Raw genomic sequence first — 16902 nt, 5'->3', positions numbered from 1 at the left:
GCGGCCGGCGCGGCTCCTCCCGCCGCCGGGGCTGGGCGCAGGGGGGATCCGGCCGCGCCGCGCTCAGCCCAGCTTAGCGCAGCTAGCCGCTGCCGCCGCGGAGCCGCCGTCTTCTGCGCGGGAGCGCGGCCAGCCCCGCTCCGGGTAGGCTTCTTGTGGTGGGTCTGGGACAGGGAGGAGGGGCGTCAGCTGCTCGGTGCGCTTCGGCTCGGCTTGCCTCGGCTCGGCGCGGGGCCGCAGGCCGGGGCGGGCAGGTGGGCGGCGAGCAGGCCCCGCACGCGCCTCCCGCTAGCACCTCCCGCTCTCTGGCCGGCCATGGTGGTTCTGGGGGCCGCCGAGGGGCCACTGGCCGCCTGCCGGACAGGGCTGCGCGGCGCCGGGCTCCACGGAGGGCACCGGGCCTCCTCGCTCCCCCGGCGCGGCGCCTCCCCGCCGCCGGCCGCCCCCTCTCGTTTCTGTTTTGTCCTGTGTTATTCCCGGCGCCCCTCTCAGCGCAAGCACCCAGCTCCCGTGCCCAGGGCGCCGCGCTGTCGGCGGTCGCAGCCTCCCTGGGGGTTTCATTGCGTTTCCCCTGTCGTGTCCCCTCCCCGGCTCCGTTGGCAGCTCTCCCGTGGCCTTCCCGCCTTCGGACGAGCCCGGCCCGCCGGGTCTGACAGCGAGAGCCCGTCGGCGGGGGGAAGGAGGGCTCCTTGTGAGCCGGGTGCCGGCCCCTCCGCACGGCCCGGAGCTGCTCTCCTCCCATGCGGTTGCATAACGCGTGGCTGAGGGTGTTGGGGGACGGCCCGGGAGCTGTGTTTTGGCGGGTCACGGGCTCTCGGTGGGCCCGCCTGCAGGAACGCGGGGCTTTTCCTTAAAAAAAGACAACATCAGAACAAGCCCCCACGTATTTTTAACCAAACTTTAACCTTCTGAGCGCTGTCACTTCCTGATGGTGTGATTCTGTATGGCTTACGCCGTGCTCATGCATCTGTCAGCTTTCCAGAGGGAAGGGTTGGGGAGCTCAGAGAACATAAACAGTGACCTAAAAAGACAGCGTTAATCGTTATTAGGTATTGTAGGTAGTACTTTAACAAGGTGTTCACGTGGGGATGGTTTAAGGACCTAAGGAAAGGTTCACTATACAATTACAGGGGAAGAGATTTCTTCTCAAAATTACTTCCTTAAAGGCCTTACTCGAAACAATAAGCGTAGCTTCTAATTTCTTCAGTAAACCGAGTTTATTGACTTGTGCCGTGTGGCTTCCAATTGGAAACAAAACGTGTATTGGCTGGAGAAATAGGACTGACACTTGTCCTGCGAGGTGTTTTATACAATGCTCAACAGCAGCGTATGTCTCTTGTCTCCGTTCATAAATAACCGGGTTGGAAGGGCTGTTTAGCACAGCCGCAGCAGCTCGGGGTTCGTCGAGGGCTGTAAAACCAGCCTGCGAATCTGTGTACATACTCAAGTGGTTAACCCTGCTGTGCTGCGAGCTGCCTTGGCTATACCATAGTTCTCGGTATACAGTGTTGGTAGCTAGAGATATCCAGGCTAGCTTTGAAATGGACTAATGTGTGGCAGAGACTCGAGTCACAAGCCTTAATGAGTGTTTGCGTAGTGCTTCGTATTTTCTCGGATGAAAGGTTTTAAATAATTGGCCATTATAATTGTCTGTCACCCCCAGAGAAGAGCCAAAAAAAAAAAAAAAAAATCAATCCACATGGAAGTAGGCAGTTGTTTATGAAGTCCAAAGTCTAAACCTGTAAATGCCTGTAGGTGGTTAATGTTGTTACTGCTTAACACGGAGACGGCAAAATGACTGACTGAAAGAAAAAAGATCTAGTTCTGCTCTCTTTTTGAGCCATTACTCTGAGCATTGGCCGGACAAATGACATCCTGCTGATGGGTGAGCTACTGGTCTTCAGTGCCCTTGAAGAATTCCTGGTGTGACTGGTTGCACTAGTGTTGTGTTGGGGTGTTTTGTTTTTTTTTCTCTTGAAGTCTTAACTGGAAGCCTTGTGCAGTGTTTTGATTCCTTTTTGGTAAAAGGCTAATCCCTTGCTGGAGGGGATAGGAGTGTTCTGAATGCAGTGGTTTTGGGTCCTGAGGGGAGTGCCTTGCATTGCTTTCCAGCAGCCACAGTGACAGCATTATTGACTCATTTTGAAGGTAACTCGCCCAATATTCCTCTTACCTGTGAAACCCCGTAAATTTGCTGTAGCACAGAGCCTTTGAGGGAAAGAAATAGAATGTCAAGGAGCCTGGGCTTCATCACCAGCAGCCTGGGAACAAAGACATTGCACTTGCCAAACTCCTCATGACAAACTTCCATTTTAGTTGGTGGGAAAAGTTGTGGGATTTGATTTAATAACCAGTGTCTTAAAATCACTTTGGATGTTCCATGTGACTAAGTTGTCTCTTTCATATTTAATTGGGGAATGAGCAGAGCTTGAGGAGGAAGCTGTGTATGTTTCACTAGCACTAAATGGTCTTAAAATTCTTTCCTTTTAGGTAAGGATTGTGAAGAAATGCGAGTGACTTGTCAAGCGCTAAGCTGCAGCTGACTTTCTTATAGGCATATAAACCATCTTTTTGCTTCCCTTAAAACTGGAATCTTGTCTTATAATGTGCTGTGTATGTGCACCACAGTGTTGGTGAGCTCTTGGCCACCTTGAATAGCAGTGAGATCATGTGTTCATAGAGACTGGCATGTAGTTCCTGTGCCAGAAGGGGCTGTGGTTTTGAGGTACAGAGGTGTCAAGTTCAATTTCTAGTGCTGTGAAGCTGAATACTGGGAAATAGATACACAATACTACCTAGGTGTAACTGGAGACCTGGAGGTTCCATGTCTCAACACATTCATCATAATGTGTTACTTCCACTTCTTGCTGCCCTATAGCATAACGAAACAAGCAGTTTGGTATAATCCTCAGACACCAGTGATTTTATTATTGGCAGATATGGCATATTTTAATATTCCTGTTGCAGGCTTGATACCTGGTTTCAAAAAGGATAATGGCTTTTCTTGCACCAGGTAGTTGAGACTCTAAGGAAAACATAGCACTGGTCTTCAGGCTATGTTTAAAGATAACATAGTTTTGGAAGCGTACATCTCTCTTGACTTTGTCTGCTGCTTTTATGGGTTTTGTGGATTATTTGGTCGTCAGATGTATTACTAAATGTTCCTACCCATGCATTTAAGCTTTTGAAGGAGGTCATTAGTGAAAGTTGGTGGTTAGAGATCAATTTACCAGCTTTGTAAGCTCTGCAGAGAGGAGGGCACAGGAATGCTGCTCTGGTATGTGTAGCTGCTCAGTTTTTATTTGTACCATATTTTACTGGTTTTGTTTTCCAAGTTGTTTTGATTCTATTAACTTGTTAAATTTAGATACTATTAAAGTCAGTGTAATAGAACTTTTTTAATGTATGAAGGTTGTCTTTTTTTTTTTTAATGTCCTTTTTTTCACCCCTAGGATACTGAGAATTGAATTAAGTGCCTGTAGTGTGGCTTCTGGCTGTAGTGTGGGATTTGTATTTGTTCCCCAAATAACTTCATTTTTTTTGTCATCTTGTGGAAGTGAAATACCTGCTGTATCACTTGCTAATCCTGGTGTTGCAGTCAACGCTAGGGCATAACTGAAGGTGTATTGAGTACTGTAGGCATGGAGGTTGGGTTTAATCTAGTGATTTTGGGTATAAAATGTAGAGAAATCAGAGCGGGACTGGCTGATACACGTATAGTGTGGGTTTGTATTTCTACTGTCAGCGATACACACTTGGACAGTAAGTTGATGGTAAAAGCTGGGTGTCTGCAGTGTCGTTGTGACGGGTATCAGAGGCAGAAGGATTAACTATAGCTGGTGGTTAACTATGCCTAACCATGTTGCAATGGCACCTCCTGTTGCAGTACACAGGTAATATGGATGTTTACATGGATCACCTTCCTACGCATTGGAGGTTCAGCTACCTCTTTTGTTGTGAGTTCCTGCCACATGACTACTAAATGCTGTTTTGAGAGTAAAAATACACTACAGAGGAATGTGTAAATGGCTGTTAAGAAAATGTCAGCTTTAAAAAAAAATAGGTATTCAGTAATGGCTGACTGGTATCTTGGGGTGTAGAAAATAGTGCTTTTCCATGTGATTAAAAAAAGTTCCTGCTTTAGAAACTGCTGTGTCTGCAGTTCATAGCAAAGTAATGGGATTTAGGTAGCACGGAGGCTGAATTTCTGCCAGTTAAAATCTTGCTGTCCTAATGTGCCATTTTGTACAGTTCTTGGAAGCTAATATACAATGTTATTCTGCCTTACAGCAAAACAACTAATGATTAAAAATTCAGCAGATGCTGTGGTTCACTTAACTATTTGTTCTTTCATCATTCAGGTCATATCACACAATTAGTGTTTCTAATGTTCGATCTGGCTTTTTTGCTCTAAGAATGGAAATTATCTGAACTACCAGGGGATTTACGAAACTGTTTTGGCAGGAACTGGGCTATGCAAAGTAAATTATTCAGAACTGTTTTCATCCTTCCCCTAACTTGGAGAATCTCTTTTTGATTTCTCAAATATTAGTTAGTGCCAGACAGGGCTTTTGTTTCTGCAACTTCTCTCCCTTTAAAAATCGAACTGTTTTCTTTTGATTGCTTTGAGATAAATGAGACTCCCTACTTGAGAAGGGGAGGGGGAGAACATGATAGGTATAAGTGCTTGGTTTCTTACTTAAACTCAGTATTTCATTTGGCCACAGAAGTGTTTTTGTATGAGAATTCTCATTTTGTTTTGGGCACGGTTTCTGCTGCTTTCAGGACATGTACTTTTAATTTGCACAGTTTTGGTTAATGGTATTCAAGCCAGCATGTCGCTTGACTTTTAAATTAGAGTTAAAGTTTTCCTTCCTCATGTAACTTTAATTAGATATGTTTTGGGCTCTTTTTGTAGAGCATAGGTTCTGGAAACCTTTTTCTGGACTACCTGGAGCTAGAAAGCAATGTCCATGTAGCAACTTTCGTAGCATATTTTCATTTCTTTCACAAGTTTTCTGTTTGGAAGCTGATGCCTGAACTGCACAAGAAGCAGCCTGTCTTATCTTTTCACAATTGGTGCAGTAACTGCCTTTGGTTGATTTCTCAACACTCACCTGCTGGTACTCACAGTAGGAGATGGAATGCTCTTCTTTGGGTGCCCTCTAAACTGGGTGCATGCATTGACATACATGTTTATGAATCATGCTGTTACAAGCATGATAAAGGCAGGATAACAATAGAGAAAAGTTGCTGGGTCATCCAGTGTCTTTGACAGTAACTTTTTATACTGGGGCAGTGCTTAGCTCGAGTGGTTAAGAGAAACTAAATTCAGAATGTGGAGCGCAGGTGGAGTATTTTGGTCAAGGGCACACCTGAGGTTCAGTCATTCAGCTCAGCGTATTGCTGCAGGTAGCTTGAGAATTGCAGGGTTTAGGAGGAGGCTGTATCTTTGTATGCATGAAGTGGCAAATCAGTAATAGGAATGGAAAAGGTGAATTTGTGCATTACAGAATGTGATATGCAGTATATGACTGATATGCCCACAAACTGCATTTTAGAGAAGTAATAGGCAAAGCCCATTCTTTATGCACATTGTTTGAACTTGCCATTTGGATGACTTTCTGTGTTCTGTGAATTAGCACATCAAGACAATGAATTTTTAGTCAAGGCAGACAGTCTTCTTTGGAAAAACCTGTTTGGACTACAAACGCTAATCTGCTCTGAGAGAACTTGCTTCAGCTAAATTGTCAGCAGATAGTCAGTTGGTTTGAAAAATGAAGTTTAAAATATGTAAACTCTCCCCCAGCCTCCTTAGTGTCTTGTTTAGAATGATGGGAAAGGATTCCGATTGGGTTTTGCATATTCCTAATACCATGTATGCCTGTATCCAGCATGCTGTTTACTTAAGGAACTGATATTCAGGATAATGCGTTTAATCTCCAATTGCAAAAAATAACTTCACACGCAGCTAATTCCATCTGCTGGAAGCAGAAGAGCGAGGCTGACTTTGTCATTTATTTGGGACCTGCTTTCTGCTGGGCTAATTACTATGTATGAACTTTGGAAATTTGCATAATTTTTTGGCAAACTTAAGCAGCAGCCATTTTAATTTAGAATTTTATTAACTTGAAACATCCCTAGCAACTTCTAAGCTACTTCTACTTCATTCTGGGGTTTTGGTATTTTATGGACTTTGATTTAGCAAGCTTCAGTAACATTTTTTTCTTTCCTCCTTGCAATGACTTCTGTATGTAACAGCAGCTTGCTTCCATTTCCAGTAACTTTCAACCTGCAGTCTAATGCAAAATGCCTTCTGTCATTCAAATAAAAAAAGTGTTGAGATTAAATTCTCATAAAACAGATGCGAAAACATTAGATGTTAGGTTTTGGTTGCCCTTCTGCAGTGTGAGAAGAGCACTTGAAATATTTTAAGTGTAGATGGGTTTCAAAAAGTAACCTTGGGGAGTATGGGGCATGTCAAGTCTGGTCCTAATTCTGCTAAAAGCTGGTCTCATGATGTGAATTCTTAAACTCCAGAAAGTTTGGATGTAAAATCATCATTGCGGATAGCTACTAAATGTTCTGTCATATTGAAAGCCTGGGGTTTTATGCATTTCCAGCTTCTCAAGGTGTCTAGCAATGCCTTTGCCACTTGATTCACTTCTCTTCTTGTGACCTCCTCCAACTGATTTTGCTACTTGGCAGTCAGTGGAGGTGCATAATCTGTAGAATATTAAAACAGTTGGAATTTTATAGTGAAAAATACTGTCTACTTTATTGGAATGCTGTTATTTACTGACTCTTTTTCTTTTGGATGCAATAGACTGGATTAATTTTAAAATCTGAACTATTCTTTCTGTGTTATGGTCTTAGCCTGCTTTCTATCTCAGTACCATGAGAAACTTCCTATTTTGCTGTGTGGAATTGCTGTCCTGTGTCTTTGTTCCTCTTTCCTCCTCCCTGTTATTCCGCTGATCACTTAAGAATGCAGTTTCTTCTTTGGGATGAACGAGGTTATATTGCTAGGCTCTTTAATTCCTTTCTAATCGGCAGAAAGCCAAGCATAAAATCTTGTTCCTAAGTCACTCTAGAGATTTCTTTGTATGTGCTATTTTCTTTGCATGCTAACATCACTGAAAAGATTTTGCTTCTTTCCTTTCCCCAGAAACCAGACATAATTATGTTTGTGTGTATGTGTAGGCTTGGGTGTTGCTGCTCTGCAGCCCAGCAAGCAATTTGGAGTCCTTGGGCAGTTTAAGACCAAAGTAGCATCAAAGACAGCAGCTATCCCTCTGCATCTAGGTAGGTGAAATAATTTCTGTTGTATCTAAACTTCAAAGACTAACTCCTGACTTGTGCCTGTGGTTTGGCTCTCTGCAGTGTGTCATACTGGAGGCTATATTTTTAAAAAGAGTTTGGACAATGAGTTCAAACAAGACTTGCTGCATATTGAGTGATAGTAGCTAGTGTTAAACTGGACTGGAGTTTATGTTCACCGGCTCACATGATTACAGAGGCAGCCTAGTTCCCTTTTGATTCATAAAGCTCTTCATTGAGGTCTTTGTTTTGAACTTTGCCTCGCTCTAAGTCTTTATTGCAAAGTGTAAAAATCCTTTCCATCATGAAGCCTCCACTTTGGGATTGGGACTGCAGTCTTAGCGTATTTATGTCTTCAAAGCTTTGGTGCTTCTTCCTGTCCTGACTCCTGTAGTTGAGAGAAGCTCCCTGTAAACATATATGCAAAGTTTACTTTCCTGCCATTAGGCTGCTCTTGCTTTGCTATCATGCAGCCTGTCAGGGTGACTGTGATTTTCTCAGTCATTTGTCTTTCTGACAGCCTGCACATGTCCCTGTCCTGTCCTGGGGAGAGGAGGCTGTCCCTGTGCAGGATGTTTGTGCCCAGGCAATCCGCTTCTCAACAGTCTGAGCATGCAGGGCATGGTAGCTTGAGACAAATGGTCAGGGATCTTTAAGGAAAACCTGCCCTCTGGAAATGGGTTTCTAGACCTCAATTTAACCATCAGGGCACCAGGTATATGTAACAGCTTGCCATCAAGTTTGGGGTAAACTGTTAGATTCTTGCCTCTTTATTTTTAAATTTCATTTCTAAAGAAGGATGGTACTCTACTGTTGTGTTTTAACTGAGGTAACTTAATGAACACATGAATGAAGTGATGTTATCTTAATAAACATGAATGAAGTGATGCAAAGAGTGCTTGTTTATACATCTGAAATCCAAGTAAATCTGCTGCCACTTCTGAAATTTGGGCTGTGGGAGGATTACTGATAGCAGTAAACCCATCTTCCATGGTGTTAAAAAAAAAATCCCTGTGTTTCTCCTACAGTGGTTATGGATTTTTTTTTTTTTTTAGATGCAGTAGGACTGCAGATCTAGTCATACTAAAATGTATAATAACTTGCTTTGAGTTGGTCTTGCAGCAGAAGCAGTTGGAGATGTAGCTTTGATACAGATTACTGGGAATTCTCTTTTGATGTTGCAGCTTTACAGCCTAAGCTAGAAATGGGAGCTCAGAGCAGTTTCAGTCATGCTCCCTCCTTGCATAGTGCATGGGATGCCACCAGCAGTGTTCTAAACCAGTTTTCCTAATGATTCCTTTGTTAGGCCTTTACAGCTTATGGAATTGTTAAAATGAGATCCACTTGTGTTAGCTGTAGGCTTCTGGGTAAACTGTAGAATAAATAGTAGTAGTTTACATATGCTTATGGCAAATGTCTCTGCAGCATTCTGCATACTCTTCTAGCCTTAAAAATTGCTTTCCCCTTCCCTCTGCCCTTTTTCCTCCTTGGGAAGCCAGTGAGGAAAGGGTTGTGTATGGATTTGTGAAGCTAACAGCTTCATCCCTGGCCTGACTAAACCCAAGGAAGTGCAGGCACCGGTGTCCTGTAGGGATGGACCATATGTCTATGGGAAAGCATATTTAAGAGGTTGGGAAGAAATGAACACGGAAAAAAGTAAGGGAACTTTATCCGAGTGTAAAATTATGTCTGCAGTGGAGCTATATGGAGCTAGTTCATTGATGTTGCTAGTTGCATTAATATTGGTTGTAAGGGTTTTTGGGTTTTGGGTTTGTTTTTTTTTTTCCTTCGTGTTTCTTGAGTCACAGCATAACAACAAGGAATTGTTCTTCATCAGGTGGCTGCCCAGGCAAAACAAAGGCAGCTATGGACTATGGAGTCTGTCAGTCTGCTTTCCATTTGAAGAAACCTAGAGATTAAATGAAGTAAATGTAAAAGTTTATCATGATAGAGAAACTTCCCTGGGGTATACTTGAGGCACAGACTGTTGGGAGAAAGCATGTCTTTAATTAGACCAATTGGTACCACTGGGGTGGAGGGGAGGATGAGTGGGCTTCTGAGCATGAATAAATGTCAACATATATTTTATCAGAATTGCAGTTTGGAAGCAGAGATTCACTACGGGTTGCCATTTGGCTTTGGGGTGTCTGGGGCCTTTCTGCATCTTCTGTGTATTAGTCGCAGTTAGGGAAGGAGCTGTGAATACTGCTTTACAAACATAAAGCATAACTCTTTAAGGAAGGGAAGATTGTAAATGGTGCAGGTAAAATAAGCTGGCGTTGTCAGGCTGGAGTCAGTAAAGCTAGACAAAGTGCCAGCAAGTGATACCTGTGTCCTGAGCTTAATGTATTCACAGTGGTCATGCTGGGGAGGGTTAGTGGGAGATGCTTTAACTTAAAGCTAGTAGGAACAGCAGTGCTGTTTTCCTCTGAAAAGCTATGTGCTTTTACTGGAATAGCTAAATGCAGGCATGTTAAACTTAATATATGCATGTGTGGGTAATCTGAGAAAACATCCCAACAAGTAACCCAGTAACTTTCTTCTGGGGAAATGCTGAGAATATCACCTTTGCTGCCATTCAGGTCCAAGTTGGGCTCCTTAGCAGCTTGTAAGTGACAGCTCTCCTTTGCATTATGGGTATTTTAAGTTATAAGGGTAGCAGAGCTAGAGGGAGAGGTGATAATGTCTGTGCTGGGTGTTTTATTCCTTCGTTTTAGGGGGGAGGAGGAGGAGGAGATGGGACTAATTGCATACCTTCTAATTCTGGTTACTTCATTACTGAATAATCATTGGAGCAGCCCAGCAATCTGCTCTGATAGCAGATGAGCGGTGTGGCTTGCAGCACTTCAATCTAAACAAAACTTAAGGGCTTTTTCCTTTTTCCCCTGCAGTGAAACTAATTTTGTTACATGAATGTTAGCCAGGACAGAGGTGTTCTTGCAGCTCTCATGATGCTTCTCTGGGCTTTGTGCATGTTAGAGGTACGTCCCCAGTGTATGTAGTAAAAATATCCTAAAATACTGCATTACTTTATCTGGCAGATTCAGTTGAAGGCTTTCCAAGTAGTTTGCCAGGGGAAGATCTGTTTAACTTTGACATTAGATGTTTCAGAGGGTTTAAATATAAACTGATGAACATTTAGAATATATTTGCTTTCCATAATGATACATGTTAATTAGTTTTTCTATCTGCATCAAGCCCTGAAATAGTCAAATAAACCAGCTTGAGGACACCTCTGCTACCGCTTCTGTTTCAGAACATAAGTCCCTGTGGTGAGAGTGGTCACGTTGGCAAGGCTGTAGCAGAATGGTGTCACTTTAGTTCCACAGTGTAGAAATGGTGTTATATGCAACCTGTATTATGCAAAAGAGAATTATCAGGCAGAGCTTCAGAGAGAGGGTTCTTGTCTGTCTTTGAAATGGGATAAAAGTGCATTCGTGCATCGGGCTGAATGTTGGTAATGTATCTTCTTGGAAATAATCTTGATGATCATGATTTTGAGGTACTGGCTTAAAGCCATGAGAGCACTGCAGACAAGTGCCTGGATTTTGCATAGCATAGTACTGGGCAAAGTTTAAACTCTTGTCAGGCGAACTTTTTCTGGACTGCAGTAGAGCTGTTAAATCTGATCTGTTCCTAAAAAGACAGCTGACTGTGCATTCTGAGCCACATACAATTCTTTGTCTCTGCTTTTGTCTTGAATGGAAAAGTAGTTTGGTTTTGCATTAAATGGAACTCAACTGTCACTGCCCCAAAGGGGTTCTGTTGTTGCAGGCTCTGCTTGAATTCTTAGGCAGTGTTCTTGGCTCTCACTGCTTTTTGCTGTAAGCCCAGTAACTCAAATCAGAACGATGGGAGGATGGCAACACAATAAGACAGATATTTGTTGACAGGTAAAAAAATCTTGGGAAATGAAATATAATGCACTTTTTCACTGTTGATTATTTTTGCAAGTTTGGGCTTGGTTGTGTTGGTCATAACTTGGCTGATAGGATTGGTCATGTAGAGCAACTCAGTATGGGTCCAACTGCAGCATTAATCTCTTGGAATAACTTAAGGTGAAGTGATGTTGAATTTCAGATAATTAGAGGGTATGAGGCCCTCTTAGTCGAGCCTTGCGTTTATAGGGTGGCTTTCAGAGGGAAGGACCCAAACGTGTTTTGCTAACTGGCCTGTGCATCATGCACTGGAGTGGATCCATGCTTTGATAAGAACAATATGGGTTCTTCTGATGAGATGAACTGCATCACCTTTTTTTTAAGGAGGCATTTATTTATTTGGATAGAGGAAAAATACTTTTTTCCCTGTGAAAAATCAATAGCTGATCAGACTCCTCCATTCATTTATAGCCACTGATACTGCAGGGACAGGAGGCAGGCAGGTTTGAGTGGGTATAGCCTAAATAAAAACTAGGTTCAAGCCTGGAGTATTATCTGGCAGCAGGATTGTAAGAAGGCGGCTGTAGAACGTGAGTCTCATGGGGGAGCGCTGGTGCTGTGCTGCCTTTTTAAGAGAGGTTGGGGGCCTTGCCTGCATGGGAAAAAGAAGCTAGAATATGGGCTGTGATAACTCCTTGTCATGCTGGCCAACCTCCTCTGAGGGTAAGTAGGTGGAAAGGGGCACGGCTGTGGGGAGGAGGTTCAGCTGGGTCTGCAAAGCACAGCTCTTTCCTATGAGTGGGTGAAGGTCATCTACCTGTATGCTTATAATGAATGGTAGACACCATTACGAGAGGTTAGCATCTTTTGTGCTGAGATGGACTGCTGGATGATAAAATGGTGTCTCTCACAAATGCCTCAAATGTGGAGTGCTGGATCCTGCTTTGTTAGTTGTTAAAGGGTTGTGTGTGGTTGTGTTTCTTTTTCCTGGTAAAAAAGCTAACCCTACATCTCAGAATCATCTGTTTGCCTTCTTGGTGCTGCAGTTAGGATTTTTGGAGTTGTCCTAGGGTCTGTGTAAGTTGACATGGTTCTTGTGATTGTTTGGGATGGTGGCTTGTCTCCCCCATATTCTGCTTCTCTTGAAGTTTATTAACCAAGCTTCCACAGCACCCACCAGCCCTGGCTCTTCTCTGGCCTGTGTTTACTTATGTTTTCTTAGTGGTTGAAGTGTGCCTTGGTTTTTAATTTCTTGTGTTTGGCTTGAAGGTTCATGAGCTGGGATGGGTGCACTGCGGGTGCTCATGTGCTTCAGTGTCTATGCTTATGATCCCTCTTGACTGTAAAAAACAAATTGGAGGCAGATTATAAGGTACTGGAGACTTTTTTGGGGAAAAAAAGTAATGAGTGCCTGAAGTGCCACGATCTTGTAGATTGTGTGTGGTGCCATGTAGTTGTGAGCAAGCTTTCCTTTTTGCAGAAGGTAGATCAATTCCTTGGGGGCTGGGTAGCATCTGATCTTTATGTGAGGGAGGGGAAAAAGCTGTCCAACTTTAATCTGAATTTACTAGGTAGTTAATAAGACAGACCTTTGCCCTGAGTAACTTGTCCAGCCTGTGTTATGTTGCAGGAGCTCCATGGAGATGAAGCCTGCTGGCTTTATTTTGCGCTGAAATCCATTTGGCTTAAAGTTGCCTCCAAAATCTTAGCCTCTGCAGTACTTCAGACTTGCAGCTGGGTAACCTGCTGGGTGTTCAAGGGCTGAGGTTGGGGCAAACCCTGCATGCTTTGGTGGCTGGGAGGTGACACTGAACTTGTCATTCAGGTGTCATGCTGAGAGCAGTGTGCCTCTTGCCTGTCTCTTCCTCCCTTCATGATTTGCAATTTGTATTTAATAGTAGAGGGACTTAAATGTTTTGTTGTCTGTGCAGTTGTAGTCTGTAGGAGCAGTTAGCTGTAGTGATGTTTGGCACTGGAGCTGCCTATGGTGGCTGATTGCCTAAGTCAGTACTGCTGAAGTGAGGAGGGAGAAAGTGAAGGTATTTGCACCAGTCATTTAGAAACTGGTATAATTCAGGTCTGAATCAAGCTCGGGCTCAAACAGGTTGTAGAATTTGTTTCTATAACACTACTGGGGGTGTGGCATTGCAGAGACAAATAAACAATGGTTCCCAGCCCAGAGGCTTGTGTTCAGTATTAGATAATGAGACATGGGGTAGTTATAGCCAGGGACCTGAGTGGGAGGGGTTAGGAGAGGGTGAAGGTTACATCTGTGTAGAGAACCTGAAATGTTTCTTCTTGTGCCTGCAGCTTGTTAATGGCACTGTTAAGAAATTGTGGGTGTATCTGAGGTTATAGGAAGCATGGAAGTCAGCTTTGTAGAAGGAAGCGTTGGCTGAGTTACGGGACGTGCATGGATTAATAAGAGAAAGCGGAAGGAGGTAAACTGAAACTAATCAAGCATGCAGGGAGTGGCTCAGTTTACACGGAAGCAGAACATGCAAAAGTACTCAAGGGTCTTGAGGAATTTAGGTGCTAGAGCAATGATGGGAAATCTGCACTCAGATTCCTAAACATGTGTGCTTGATGAGAATGGAGGAACAGGTCAAGAAAGGGGTCCAGCATGGCTGCCAAGAGCTTTGTAGTCCCTCCTCTTTGCTGTCCTTGCAACCTGCACTCCCACAATGCCAAAGCAGCTTCTGCTCAGCCACCCAGCAGGACTTCTCCTGGTGACAGGGCAGCCGCTTTCCACTGTAGTTGCTGGACTCTTTTTGGGGTGTACTCAGTCAGCACTGAAGACCTGCTTGAATTGGTGGTGCTCCACATGTCAGCGATGAATTGATTGTTGTTTCTGCATGCCCTTTGTGCTGGGCAAACTGGATCTTTTGGGGCTTTAAGAGCTAGTTAGTAGTTGTAACACCGTTTACTGTATCACTAATTTCATTTTTCCTTCCCTTTTGCTCTTCAGAAATGCCATTCTCCTGAGTGTGCAAGGAACCTACAGAACTAATGTCTAACCCTACATGGAATAACAACTCTTGGAAGGTACCACCCTTTTTTAACTACATGGCTTTGTTACAGGTTGGGTTAATGTTGCACTGATCTTTGCTTCAAAGCTTGGAATTGAAGAACCATGCCTTATGTAATGCGTCCCTTTGAAAGGATGACATTGCTGTGACACTCCAGTCTCTGATTTCCAGAAAAACTGTGTGCAACCCAGCATTTGGTCTAGGGTGCCAAGGGACCATCCCTCTTTCTCTGTGAACGATCTCTTTAGGCAGAGCCTGGTTTTGCCGTAGGAACAGATGGTGGTTTCTATTCAGAGAGCTGAGCTAAGCTTTCGTCATTCTTGGTGACCATCCTTGGAAACATATTGCCCTTCCTTTTAGCGATGCATGATGTCTTTAACTTGATGACCTTCTGGATCATCTTTCTTGACGAGAGGCTTCTAGCCATATTTATCAAGAACATCATGAGAAAGTGCAGTTGCACTTTTAACATTTAAATTGAAATATCTCTGCTGTTTGTGCTGCATTAACCAGCTCTCAGGCATTGCTTGCTTTGCTTCTGATCCTGCAGTGATGCCATAGTACTGTATTTTGGACTGCCCTGTACATTACCATGGCAACAGACTGATGTCACAGGCTCAAGGACATGACTTCAGTATATGATCATGCAGAGGCACAATCACATTTGTGAAGGAGAAAGCTGACTAATGTGCATTTCAAAAGCAAACAAGGGGAATGCAGGTTACAGCTGACCAAGCAAGGTGCTTCAATAAAAATGTCTCTTTTAGACAGAGAAGGGGCTGATCATGTCTTTTAAGGTAGGAACTTTTGTCGTGCTGAGCTTCTCTTTCCTGTGGATAAGCAGACATCTTGCAGGTACCCTGTCTCTTTTAAACAGGTGGTGTTCTGGGGTGGGGAAGCTTGCTGTCTGGTTTCAGAGCTTTGAAAGAGCGCTTTTTAAAGAGTTTCTCAGTGGTCTTGTAAGCACACTGGGAGCACTTTGACTTGCTTAATGTTGTTCAAACAGTTTAATTGGTTTTCCAAAGCTTTTAGTTTATCCATAACATTGGAAGGTGAAAGGGGAACTGCATCTGCATTATGGTCACATTTTCCTATATCCTATTAGCAAGATTCCAAGATTGTTTAATGTGCTCTCCACCCATTTCATTTGGCTGCAACCTTTGCTCCCATGAAAACAAGGCTGATTGTTCTGAATTGCTGTGTGTATGTGTTTTGGCACAGCATAAAGGTACCTATAATAACACAGCTATTGTCTGGGGGAAAAAAAAAGTCAGTTTGCAGTAATAATTACAAATAAAAGGGTGCAGTAATGGGGCAAGGCACATAATGGTCATTTTCCCACCCATTACGTACAGAAAATTGTCAACATGGTCATCCCTTTAACACGACAGGGATGTGGGCTTTAGCATAGTATGTGAATATTGGGAATAGGGGACTGAAATATTTACGTGTTGTTCCAAGTTTCTCTTTCCTGGACACAGTTCCATTGGTCATATCTATGGATGGGGAGACTGAATGGCTTTTGCACAGTGTGGTATTTTATTTGCATGCTGTGAGCAGTTTAACAAGTGTGTGCATGCTAAATGAAGCATTCCCACTTTCAGTTAGCAGCTGACGCACCCTTAAAATAAAAAACCTAAGTGCCTTTAGGTTGAACAGTGGGGTTTTGAGGGGTGACATTGTGCTGTATGTTTGAGCGGATGGTTGGTCGTGCCAAACCTGAATGTTAACTTTAAATGCTGTGAGATTCAGTAACGAACTAGCTAAAACTCCTTTGTGCTGAAGTAATTTTTGCTCATTTCTGCACTTGGGAGAATAAAAGCTGTTACAGTGCTAGATTTGGAAGTAATAGTTTTAAATGTTCAGCGTTACAGGAATTCAGGATATTTAACAGAAACTGGCATTTCTTAACAGCAACTTGGTTGCCTCCCAGGGCAGGAAGCTGTAGAGTGTTAAAAAAGGAGGCAGGGAAAGAGCTTAACAGCCTTCTCTCTAAATCAGGATACTTGAATTCGGTGCTTGGCCTTGAGCTGAAAGGACTGGAAGCTCTGCAAGATTCAGTGATTCAGGCAGCTCTGCAGCAAACAAGAAGATAATGGTGATGGACTATCAAGAAGGCAGCCTTGCTAAAAAGAAAGGCTTTGTGATACGGTAAAGGGGAAGGAAGTCTGGAAAACTTAGGGAACAGATGTTTTTGGAGGAGGGGAAAAACTATCCATGTAGTTGGCTCTTGCAAAAGGAACTTGATACCAAACAAAAGTAGTCACACCCGCTATTTAGCACAAGGATCCTGGAAAGCTGCTCTTCAGAGCCCCCATGCTTCTCTGTTTGACAAATGCCTTGTACAGTGACATCTCAGTACAGAGGCAGAAATGAATAATATAAGCACCTGTGAGCTTGTGCAAAGGTGTCTGTAAAACAGTGAGGGTGTTTGATGCTTCTCTTTAACAGTAATAAGAAATCTTTATGGGTGTATAAAATGATACTCAAATCAGGAAGCCAAGAGGGATTCTGTTCCTGGAGAAGGAAATAATGACAGAAGATGCATTAAAAAAGAGGGAGAGGTTGCTTGTAAGGGTGTGTTTATGGACTGTGATGACTGAAGTGTGATAGATTGCTGATCCTGTGTATCAGAGTGACAGTGATTTTTTTCAGGTTGTTGAAGTTTTCATAAA

At 43.3% G+C, this 16902-nt stretch overlaps 1 protein-coding gene across 3 annotated transcripts in view; it reads left to right on the top strand.

Annotated features, from left to right (window-relative positions):
• The window catches only part of FBXO34 (F-box protein 34), a 39700-nt gene continuing 22798 nt past the window's right edge, over positions 1-16902 (top strand). For 2 of the 3 annotated variants that reach the window (XM_062618428.1, XM_062618426.1), the window contains exons 1-2: positions 1-144; positions 14167-14243. The gene's annotated coding sequence lies outside the window, so the exon portion shown is untranslated. The remainder of the gene's footprint in view (positions 145-14166; positions 14244-16902) is intronic. The other variant, XM_062618429.1, reaches the window with a different exon arrangement.

The sequence above is a fragment of the Pezoporus occidentalis genome, unplaced genomic scaffold, assembly GCF_034315485.1.
Source record: "Pezoporus occidentalis ecotype Australia unplaced genomic scaffold, CSIRO_AGI_Poc_V1 ctg200, whole genome shotgun sequence".
In the NCBI taxonomy this organism is placed as follows: Eukaryota; Metazoa; Chordata; class Aves; order Psittaciformes; family Psittacidae; genus Pezoporus; species Pezoporus occidentalis.
This window is presented reverse-complemented; position numbering and strand designations above follow the sequence as displayed.